Below are 10,615 nucleotides of genomic sequence, written 5' to 3' on the forward strand. Positions count from 1 at the left end.
GGAGCGAACAGCGTGTTGCAAGCTTTCTCATGACATTCACTTTCTCATTGATTAATGACTTTAACTTCCACAGATGTAATTTAACAATTATTTCTCACATCATATATGCTTTGTTGAGTTCAAAACGTGTACATAAAGAGATGAAACTACAGTCGGAATGGCTTCCTCAGAAATCCATGATCTGTCAACGTGTTTATTCAGCTTACAAGTAGGGCTGTTACGAGTACCCGAGTACCCGGTTACGGGTCGGGTTGGGGATGTAACCGGGTCCAAAAATGTGTACCTGGGTACCCGTCAAAATAGCATAATTCGTCTGAATGTATGTAAACAAGTCTAGAACTCATATTATTAAAGTATTACAAAATCAAACTCATTTGCTTTGTTTTCACTCACCAAGGATTACACCTTGTATCTTTTCACAACATTTTCAAATGCAACATTGTTCCAATGTTATTTCTCATGGTCGTCTTTTGATGCGAGAACAATCTACTTGACGGACATGTGCACTTAAATAAGTCAGACTATAGTCATATCGGATAACACTAGAGACCGCCCGAATGTTTCCGGTTGTATTGTACCCATGTGCAAAAACATTCCTCTCGGACTGGTATATGCTACAAACACACTGGTTAGACTGACACTTTACGGCAGCTCATTAGCATATGAATGTCCAATAGAAATGAAGTAGACAATTAACGACTGAAGCTATCTTTACTGAACTCAGATAGGATTTCATCGAATCTCCGTCCATCAACCGATCTTCCCAAACAGCAAGTTACATAACGCAACCTAATTTGTTACAAAAGCAGTAGATCTGTTTCGAGTACCCGGGTACAGGTCGGGTATTAAATTCGGGTACCCGGAGACAAAATTTAGTATCCGTGACAGCCCTACTTACAAAGCACTTGCAATGCATGCAACGATTAACGATTAATAAAATCTTTAATCGATTATCAGCGATTAGTTTCATTAATCTAATTGCCTCCGATTATTCGACTAATCGTTTCAGCTCTAAAAATGAATATAATTTTGGACCAAAATAAGAAGATTCAAATTCCCCTATATTTTGCAAAACTTGTCCCCTATTTTGAAAAAGAGTAGTTTCCCCCGAAACCTAGATTGATCCCTGCCAGGATCATGTAAGGACGTGTCAGGACACGCGACTCCAGACTTACTGGTCCGCCTCTCTACCAACTGAGCTAAAGGGAATTTCCCTCCACTAGAAGATAGTAAAGTCTGAAATTACTACGTTTTATCTGAATTATTCAGACTTTCCTTGTGGAATCAGACTAGTTTTATTATATTCAGACAATTTTTGAAGATACAGAGCGAGTTGGCCAAAATTCAGAGCGTTACCCAAAATTCAGGTAAACGTTGCCGAAAATACAGACATGTCACTGAAAATTCAGACATGTCGCTGAAGATTATAATTGGCTCCCTTAAGCTTCGAAATTAAACACAAGTATTGTCTTATTGTTGTTTATAACTAAATAAAACTGCCAAATCCCAGCGTGAACTGCCGATTGTCGGGGTATAGGTGATGGTAGTATATCAGGTAAGAGAAGTAGTGAAGTTTTTGTAAAATAATCTGAATATACTTCCATGATTTATACCCCGATAATCGGTAGTTCACGCTGGGATTTGTTAGTTTTATTTATTTACAAACAAAAACAAGACAATACTTCAGTTTAATTTCGAAATGAATTTTATTCAGATTCTTCTACAAAAACTTCACTTCTCTTACCTGATAAACTACCATTTCTTATACCCCAACAATCGGTAGTTCACGCTGGGATTTGGCAATTTTATTTAGTTACAAACAACATGACAATACTTCTGTTTAATTCCGGAATGAATTTTATTCAGATTCATTTACAAAAACTTCACTTCTCTTACCTGATTAACTACAGTACCATTACTTATACCCTGCAACCGGTAGTTCACGCTGGAATTTTGCAATTGTAATGATGGTAAAAAAAAAAAAAAAAAAAATAATAGCAAGACAACATATCCATTTCAGAATGATTTTATTTAAGATTACCTTAACAAGCTTCACTCCATTCACCTGACATACTACCATGTAACCGGTAGCGCATGCTGGGACCTGGCACTTGGCCAGTTCTAGCTAGCTGAAACACAGGTAAGCCTGCGCTCAGCCGTGACCGACCCTGGCAGGGGGCCAGTACCTCATATAGCTATCGACGGTGGCTGCTGGAAGGGAGCCAATTATAATCTTCAGCGACATGTCTGAATTTTCGGCAACGTTTATCTGAATTTTGGGTAACGCTCTGAATTTTGGCCAACTCGCTCTGAATCTTCAAAAATTGTCTGAATATAATAAAACTAGTCTGATTCCACAAGGAAAGTCTGAATAATTCAGATAAAACGTAGTAATTTCAGACTTTACTATCTCCTAGTGCTCTAGCTCGAAGCTAGAAGGCGGCCTTATCGCTATGTACAATTAAAACATGCTTCACTACTCTCCCCTTTCAAACTTGTTGGCCCCCGAACACAGACCAACCCAGGTTCTGTCTCCAACAAAGCCTCTCAATCTCGTATAGCTTTCGCTCGGAGTGATCTACGGCACCAATTTTAACAGGGTGAGAGTAGTGTGCCACCAGCCGGGCTCGAACCTGTGACCCCGGAAAGAGGGATCTTTTCTCTGCTTATCAAACTTTAACTACATATTACTACATATGAAATTTGAGAAAGATCCTTTCAGTACTTTCTGAGATATATAACCGTAACAAACCTTAAATATTGAAAATCCAAGATGGCGGCCTGTCGGCCATCTTGTTGAGCGATCGGTCCAAAAATGCAATATGCACAACTACACCCTAGTTGAACCTACGAATGAAATTTGAGAAAGATCCCTTCAGCACTTTCTGAGAAATAGCAATAACAAACTTAACTATCAAAATCCAAGATGGCTGACTGGCGGCCATCTTGTTGACCGAATTGTTCCAAGATGCAATATGCACAACAAGGGCCCTAGGGACACCTACATATCAAATTTGAGAAAGATTCCTTCAGCACTTTCTGAGAAATAGCGATAACAAGAATTATTAACCGACTGACAGATGACGAACCACGGACGAAAGGCGATTTGAATAGCCCACCATCTGATGATGGTGCATGGGCTAAAAAATACAGATGCTGATGATGAATTGAAGAATTTTTCAAACAACTTTAAGAATAAAATAAAAAATATTTTCTTTTCCTGTTTATCATGTTTTTTATGTCTGTTTATAATCAAATTGTCTGTCTATCCATTACATGTGCTTGATGAACATAATGTTCTCGGAGGGTGGCGCATGCGCGGCGGTAGTTTACGATATAGTCGAGAAATTGTCAATATTAATTTCATATGCATCCATCTGATTAAATAATGGTGATAAAGATAATCAAAGTGCCAAGGCCACTCATCGATGCTGTGATTGAAGGATTCAAACCAAATAATAAAGAAACTGGTTTTTCATTTAAATATTGAATTGAATATACTTTAAGTGTGCAGTGTTGAATTTCGGAGTTTAACAAAATATATTTACGGTATACCGTATTTATTTTATGATATTTAAAGTTTTTCAAGAACAATAAGTTGAATAACTCATTTTCCTGAAATAACTGTAATAAATTTTATATCTAAATTATTTCTGAAATAATGATTTCGACATTAATTAAACTGTTCAGAATCTGAGTATAATTTTTTTATTACTAAATTATCAATTTCATCAATGTCTCTTCAAAGACAAAAAATAATAAGTAAACATATCTGTATCTTAATATCCACTTAACATTGAAGAATATTTTTGGAAAAATATAACATTAGAAATTTTACCATTTCTGGACATGTTTTGGTTTCCTTTTTAGAAAACTTACATGGGTTGCTTTGACGACTTTTGACTAATAAATCATGGCCAGATACTTTTGCCGAATGAAAGGTACATTCTTTCATTACGTCTATCACTCGGATTTCTTTTAAATTCACAAGATCACTAGCCGTTTACATCAAGAAATTTTCATGTAATGTACCGGAATTTAGCAAGTCTTCGTAAGCCTAACAGTAACTGGTTGGCAAGATATTATTGTGCAGAACATTATACCAAGAGTTGTGCTTTGCCGACTTTTGACTCATAATAAAACCTGGCCATATACTTTTGCCAAGTAAAAGGTACATTATTTGGTTACTTATAACATTCAAATTTCTTTTGACTTCCTAAGAACGCTAAAATCAACAAGAGATCCCAGAGGGATCTTGGCGCCCACCAAAGAATGATCTATATGTCTGACAACAGAAAGAGGGATCTTTTCCCTGCTTTTCAAACTTTAACTACATACTATATATGAAACTTGAGAAAGATCCTTTCAGTACTTTCTGAGATATGTAGCAGTAACAAACTTCAATTATCAAAATCAAAGATGGCTACCTGTCGATCATCTTGCTGACCGATAAGTCCCAATGTGCACTAGACCCCTTCAGGAACCTGCACATGAAATTTGAGAAAGATCCCTTCAGTACTTTCTGAGAAATAGAGGTAACAAACTTTAACTATCAAAATCCAAGATGGCCGCCCCGCCGCCAGTCGGCCATCTTGTTGACCGATCTGTCCCAAAATGCAATATGCACAACTAGGGTCCTAGGGGAACCTACATATGAAATTTGAGAAAGATTCCTTCAGTACTTTCTGGGAAATAGCGGTAACAAACTTTAACTATCAAAATCCAAGATGGCCGCCGGTCGGCTATCTTGTTGACCGATCGCTCCCAAAATGCAATATGCACAACTAGGGTTCAAGGGGAACATGCATATGAAATTTGAGAGAGATCCCTTCAGTACTTTCTGAGAAATAGAGGTAACAAACTTTAACTATCAAAATCCAAGATGGCCGTCAGTCGGCCATCTTGTTGACAGATTGGTCCCAAAATGCAATATGCACAACTAGGGCCCTAGGGGAACCTACATATGAAATTTGAGAAAGATCCCTTCAGTACTTTCTGGGAAATAGCGGTAACAAACTTTAACTATCAAAATCCAAGATGGCCACCAGTCGGCCATCTTGTTGACCGATCTGTCCCAAAATGCAATATGCACAACTAGGGTCCTAGGGGAACCTACATATGAAATTTGAGAAAGATTCCTTCAGTACTTTCTGAGAAATAGAGGTAACAAACTTTAACTATCAAAATCCAAGATGGCCGCCAGTCGGCCATCTTGTTGACCGATCTGTCCCAAAATGCAATATGCACAACTAGAGTCCTAGGGGAACCTACATATGAAATTTGAGAAAGATCCCTTCAGTACTTTCTGAGAAATAGCGGTAACAAACTTTAACTATCAAAATCCAAGATGGCCGCCAGTCGGCCATCTTGTTGACCGATTGGTCCCAAAATGCAATATGCACAACTAGGGCCCAAGGGGAACCTACATGTGAAATTTGAGAAAGATCCCTTTTTAACTTTCTGAGAAATAGCGGTAACAAACTTTAACTATCAAAATCCAAGATGGCCGCCAGTCGGCCATCTTGTTGACCGATTGGTCCCAAAATGCAATATGCACAACTAGGGCCCTAGGGGAACCTACATGTGAAACTTGAGAAAGATCCCTTCAGTACTTTCTGAGAAATAGCGGTAACAATAATTGTTAACGGACGGACGGAAGGACGGACGGACGGAAGGACGGACGGACGGACGACGGACCACGGACGAAAGGCGATTTGAATAGCCCACCATCTGATGATGGTGGGCTAAAAAGGCTTCATGCAATACATCGGACTTTAGCAAGTCTTCATAAGGCTACCGTTCATTACACGGCAATATAAGTTCATTTGTCACTTTAAGTTGCTAGTACATATATAGATCTATATTATCATTATATTTTGTAAGTTTATGTTGAGAAATTTTGTACTTTTCCCCTTTCAATATAACGCAGTTGTTGAAAAACCAAAGACACAACTTCCAGTGACAGATCAAGAGAGGAAACACATACTCAAAACTATTTACTTTTACTGCGCAATAATGTCATCGGATATAGTTTGTCAATGCAACCAACACAAAAAAAACTTTATAAGCGTTTTAAGAACTTTCTTTTGTAGTTACCATCCTAACATTTGATTACAATAATCGATCAGTAGCATGAACTACGTAAAATTTAAATAAACATACACAATCCAAAATCCACGGAAAGTCTGCCCCGGAGGAAGACAGCGAAGAAGGCGTTGTTCGTGATTTTCGGGGGACTATTATCTCGGAGATATACCAATATCATAGAGTCCCAACTGAACATTTAAAACACTCCATCCATGGTGTATACGTATGTACAAATTCAATGTCTGTGGTTTTGAATATTGGAGTTTTATTTTTCATAGGGCTGAAACGATTAGTAATTTTTGTATTCGATTATTCGGTCACATGTAATCGATTACTAATCGATTAATCGTTTGAATTGAAGGCAACTATATTGTTTCACTACTGACTACTGAAAACGTCCGCCATGTTTTGTTATCAACTAATAATAACACCTACCGTATAATATGACAGAGGACATGCCTTATATAATATAAGCCTACCAACAAATAAGAATAGATTTATTGACAAAACAAACATATTTTATCCCAAATAAGCTCTGAATTCCGTTCCTGTATTGTCTTCCGTAACATCGTTTAAATCAAGTCTGCTAACCCGCTGTTTTGACGTGACCTTCACACGTACGACTAATCAACCAAATGTGGATCGCCACGGAGCAACATGACCAAATTTTCGTCAATGAACTTTTTTATTTCCGTGACCAAAAAACAAAAATAAATCAACAACTCTTATATTCAATTAGAATATGAACAAAAACATTCTTTTTAAATGATAAACACATGCAATAGTAAAATCTAAATGTTCAAGATTACTGCTCCTTCCGCTCCCGAGCGTCCCGGCGGCGATTAGGCCTCCGTGACGTAACAACATGGAGTCGATCGCTAGTGAAAATTGGCGAACAGCGTGTTGCAAGCTTTCTCATGACATCCACTTTTTCATTGATTAATGATTTTAACTTCCACAGAGATGTAATTTAACAAGTATTTCTCACATCATATATGCTTTGTTGAGTTCAAAACATGTACAAAAAGAGATGAAACTCCAGTCGGAATGGCTTACTCAGAAATCCATGGTCTGTCAACGTGTTTAGTCAGCTTACAATGCACTGGCTATGCATGTTACGATTAACGATTAATAAAATCTTTAATCGATTATCAGCAATTAGCTTCATTAATCTAATCGCCTCCGATTATTCGTTTCAGCCCTAATTTTTCATACCATAAAGTATTACGTGAAATTAACAAAGCAACTTTTAATTTTCATCGTAGAGTGTTTTTATTGTTTTGATGTGCACAGGCTCGCCGAGCCTACATAAGAATGCTGTTTCACAGCAATTGCTGCATCAAAAACTTGACGTCTACAGCTAGAATAACTTCCCCTACTAGCATCCAGGTATGTGCCAAAGCCGTGTTTGATCAGAATTACTTTTGATAAGACATAATCAATGGTCGGTCGTTCCTGATTTGGTTTCCCACACCTTCATAGAGGATCGACCATACAGTAGCGGAAAAGTCTGTCAGAAGGTGATATCTTTTCCGCTACAACAGTCAGTAGCTATAATTTTACCAACAAACCCATATATATATATATATATATTAGTATTAGTCTATATATATATGCCATGAGTACACCTGGAAAAAACTTAACATCTAAATCAAAACTGATTATCTCATTTTACATCTCTAGACCTGATTGTGTGTATTGCTATTAAACAAAGCATTTTTTCCTCTCACGATCCCTCATTTTCCAATTTTCCGAGTACATCATCGGGTGTCAAATCAATGGAACATTGTTACAGTCGACAACAACGTTTGATAAAAGCGAAATGAGGAGAAAAGGTAGAAAAATAGACCATGTGACAATGACTTACAGATACTCGAATCTTAAAAGTAAACAGCTGATAACTGAAATTGACCAGTTGCTCATAGAACGATCAAGAGATCAACGGCATGAATTTTATGGGCGTTTCAAGAAGAAAAACATGCAATCTATATCAGAAATAGATCATCACAATATCAGACTTTGTTTACCCTGTCTTCAGTGGCTGTAAGCCTCCTAAAGATTCCACACGAAGATAATTTTCTTTCAAAGTTTCATTACAACACACAAATTTGGCGGCAATATTCCCCGAATCTCAGTCGATGTCAACAAAGCGCTTGATTGTGTTTTAGTATAATATAGAGAACCGTCGCACAATCCGGATATTTGATAAAAGTAGTTTTATGGGAAAGCGTCGACTCGAAATATCTCTCTCTCTCTGTATATCTGTATATATATATATATACATAAAAAGAAAACACAACTTTAAAACAGTTTTTTTCTCCCTAGCGCTTTCTCGGCTCATGCCGGTCTTCGGGTTTGAATTCTTTTATTTGTAAAACATGACGTCATAGTACAATGACGTCATAGTAAGATTACGTCATGACATGGTACATAAAGATATTGTGAATGGTTCTGGAAGAAACTAACAAAAACATGAGGACAAAATAAAAACTAATATGAAGTTCCTTTGTCCCGTTCTGAATTTAACACAGGTTTCATAAGTTGAATGAAATACATTTCTTTATTTTCTCTTTTTAAAAGATCTGAATTAGACATTTGATATATTGGTAAAATAAAAAAGTTATCATTAGGCCTAGCACACATATGACAATGTTCGTTTACTGTTAAATATCTGAGATGGTCTGTTTTGGTTTGTTGTCGGTGTAATGTAACCCTCTTTCTCAATTCCATTCCTGTCTGACCAATGTAAAAATCTGAGCATTTGCTACAAATAAGTGCGTATATGATATATATATATATATGGTAATAGTTAAATTAATTTTCTCTGTGTATGGTTACATGTGCATTTTTGTATATAAGTTGTAGTTAGTTTGCGTTGGTAGAGTTGGTTGTTGGGTGCCATAGACACTAAACCCAGTAATCCCTTGTGGAGTGTATCTGACTTCGTTGTACCGTCATATAGGCGGGTGCTCCGATGCCGTAGGAATTTACGTTGATACATACATGATACATACGTGGCCATTCTACATTTCACTTCAATACTCATATCTACCCAATTCACCATAGACCATAAATTTCGGTGTACTACGTCTCAAACCTAAAATACGTTTACAGATTTGCAAGTGATTTTTTTCAATAAAAGTAATATTGGCAAAACCCCATACTTCAACAGAATATAAAAGGATAGGTTGTCCAAAAGTTTCAAAAATCTTTAGTTGTAAGTTAACTGGCAGAGAAATATTCATTTTTTTTTTTTTTTTTTTTTTGTAAACAGAAAATAAAGGTTTTTTTCGCCTGTTCCGCTAATTTACTTTTTGTTTTAGAAAATGTACCAGTATGGTTGATTACAATATTTCTAATTATTCGTTGCAAAATAAAAAAAACGCAAAAGTGTTTGACAGAATACAAAAACTTCAGTTTTTTGCTTATTAACCGTTTAGTTTAAGTTTCCACTCATTACAGTATATTCAAACATATTCAATAAAGTCCGTAGACTGTAGTCCTTCTGCTGATTCGGAAATAACAGTGTCATCAGCATAAAGGATAAGAAACATCTTAATGAAAAATCCAATATCATCACTCAAGCTTTGCATAGTTTGGAGACAACTGGCATCATTTTCGTGAAAAAAGTCTTTTAAATCATTTAGATAAATCTACACGGCGGTCACCGTGGGATATTGAATCTACACGATGGTCACCGTGGGAAAGGGTAACTACGCTGCGGTCGCCGTGGGGTATTGTAACTACACGGCGGTCACCGTGGGATATTGTAACTACACTGCGGTCACCGTGGGATATTGTAACTACACGGCGGTCACCGTGAGATATTGTAACTACACGGCGGTCACCGTGGGATATTGTAACTACACGGCGGTCACCGAAGGATATTGCAACTACACGGCGGTCACCGTGGGATAGTGTAACTACATGGCGGTCACCGTGGGATATTGTAACTACACGGCGGTCACCGTGGGATATTGTAACTACACGGCGGTCACCGTGGGATAGTGTAACTACACGGCGGTCACCGTGGGAAAGTGCAACTACACGGCGGTCACCGTGGGGTATTGTAACTACACGGCAGTCACCGTGGGATATTGTAACTACACGGAGGTCACCGTGGGATAGTGTAACTACATGGCGGTCACCGTAGGATATTGTAACTACACGGCGGTCACCGTGGGATATTGTAACTACACGGCGGTCACCGTGGGATATTGTAACTACACGGCGGTCACCGTGGGGTATTGTAACTACACGGCGGTCACCATGGGGTATTGTAACTACACGACGGTCACCGTGAAATAGTGTAACTACACGGCGGTCACCATGGGGTATTGTAACTACACGGCAGTCACCGTGGGATATTGTAACTACACGGCGGTCACTGTGGGATATTGTAACTACACGGCGGTCACCGTGAAATATTGTAACTACATGACGGTCACCGTGAAATATTGCAACTACATGGCGGTCACTGTGGGATAATGTAACTACACGGCGGTCACCGTGGGATATTGTAACTACA

The 10,615-nt window shown here is 37.9% G+C and overlaps 1 protein-coding gene across 1 annotated transcript in view; it reads right to left on the reverse strand.

Annotated features, from left to right (window-relative positions):
* The window catches only part of LOC138306876 (chromatin assembly factor 1 subunit B-like), a 53,601-nt gene extending 45,185 nt beyond the window's left edge, over positions 1–8,416 (reverse strand). The window contains exon 1 of the mRNA XM_069247393.1: positions 8,115–8,416. The gene's annotated coding sequence lies outside the window, so the exon portion shown is untranslated. The remainder of the gene's footprint in view (positions 1–8,114) is intronic.
* Between the last annotated feature and the right edge of the window lie 2,199 nt (positions 8,417–10,615).

Source organism: Argopecten irradians, chromosome 1 (assembly GCF_041381155.1).
Source record: "Argopecten irradians isolate NY chromosome 1, Ai_NY, whole genome shotgun sequence".
In the NCBI taxonomy this organism is placed as follows: Eukaryota; Metazoa; Mollusca; class Bivalvia; order Pectinida; family Pectinidae; genus Argopecten; species Argopecten irradians.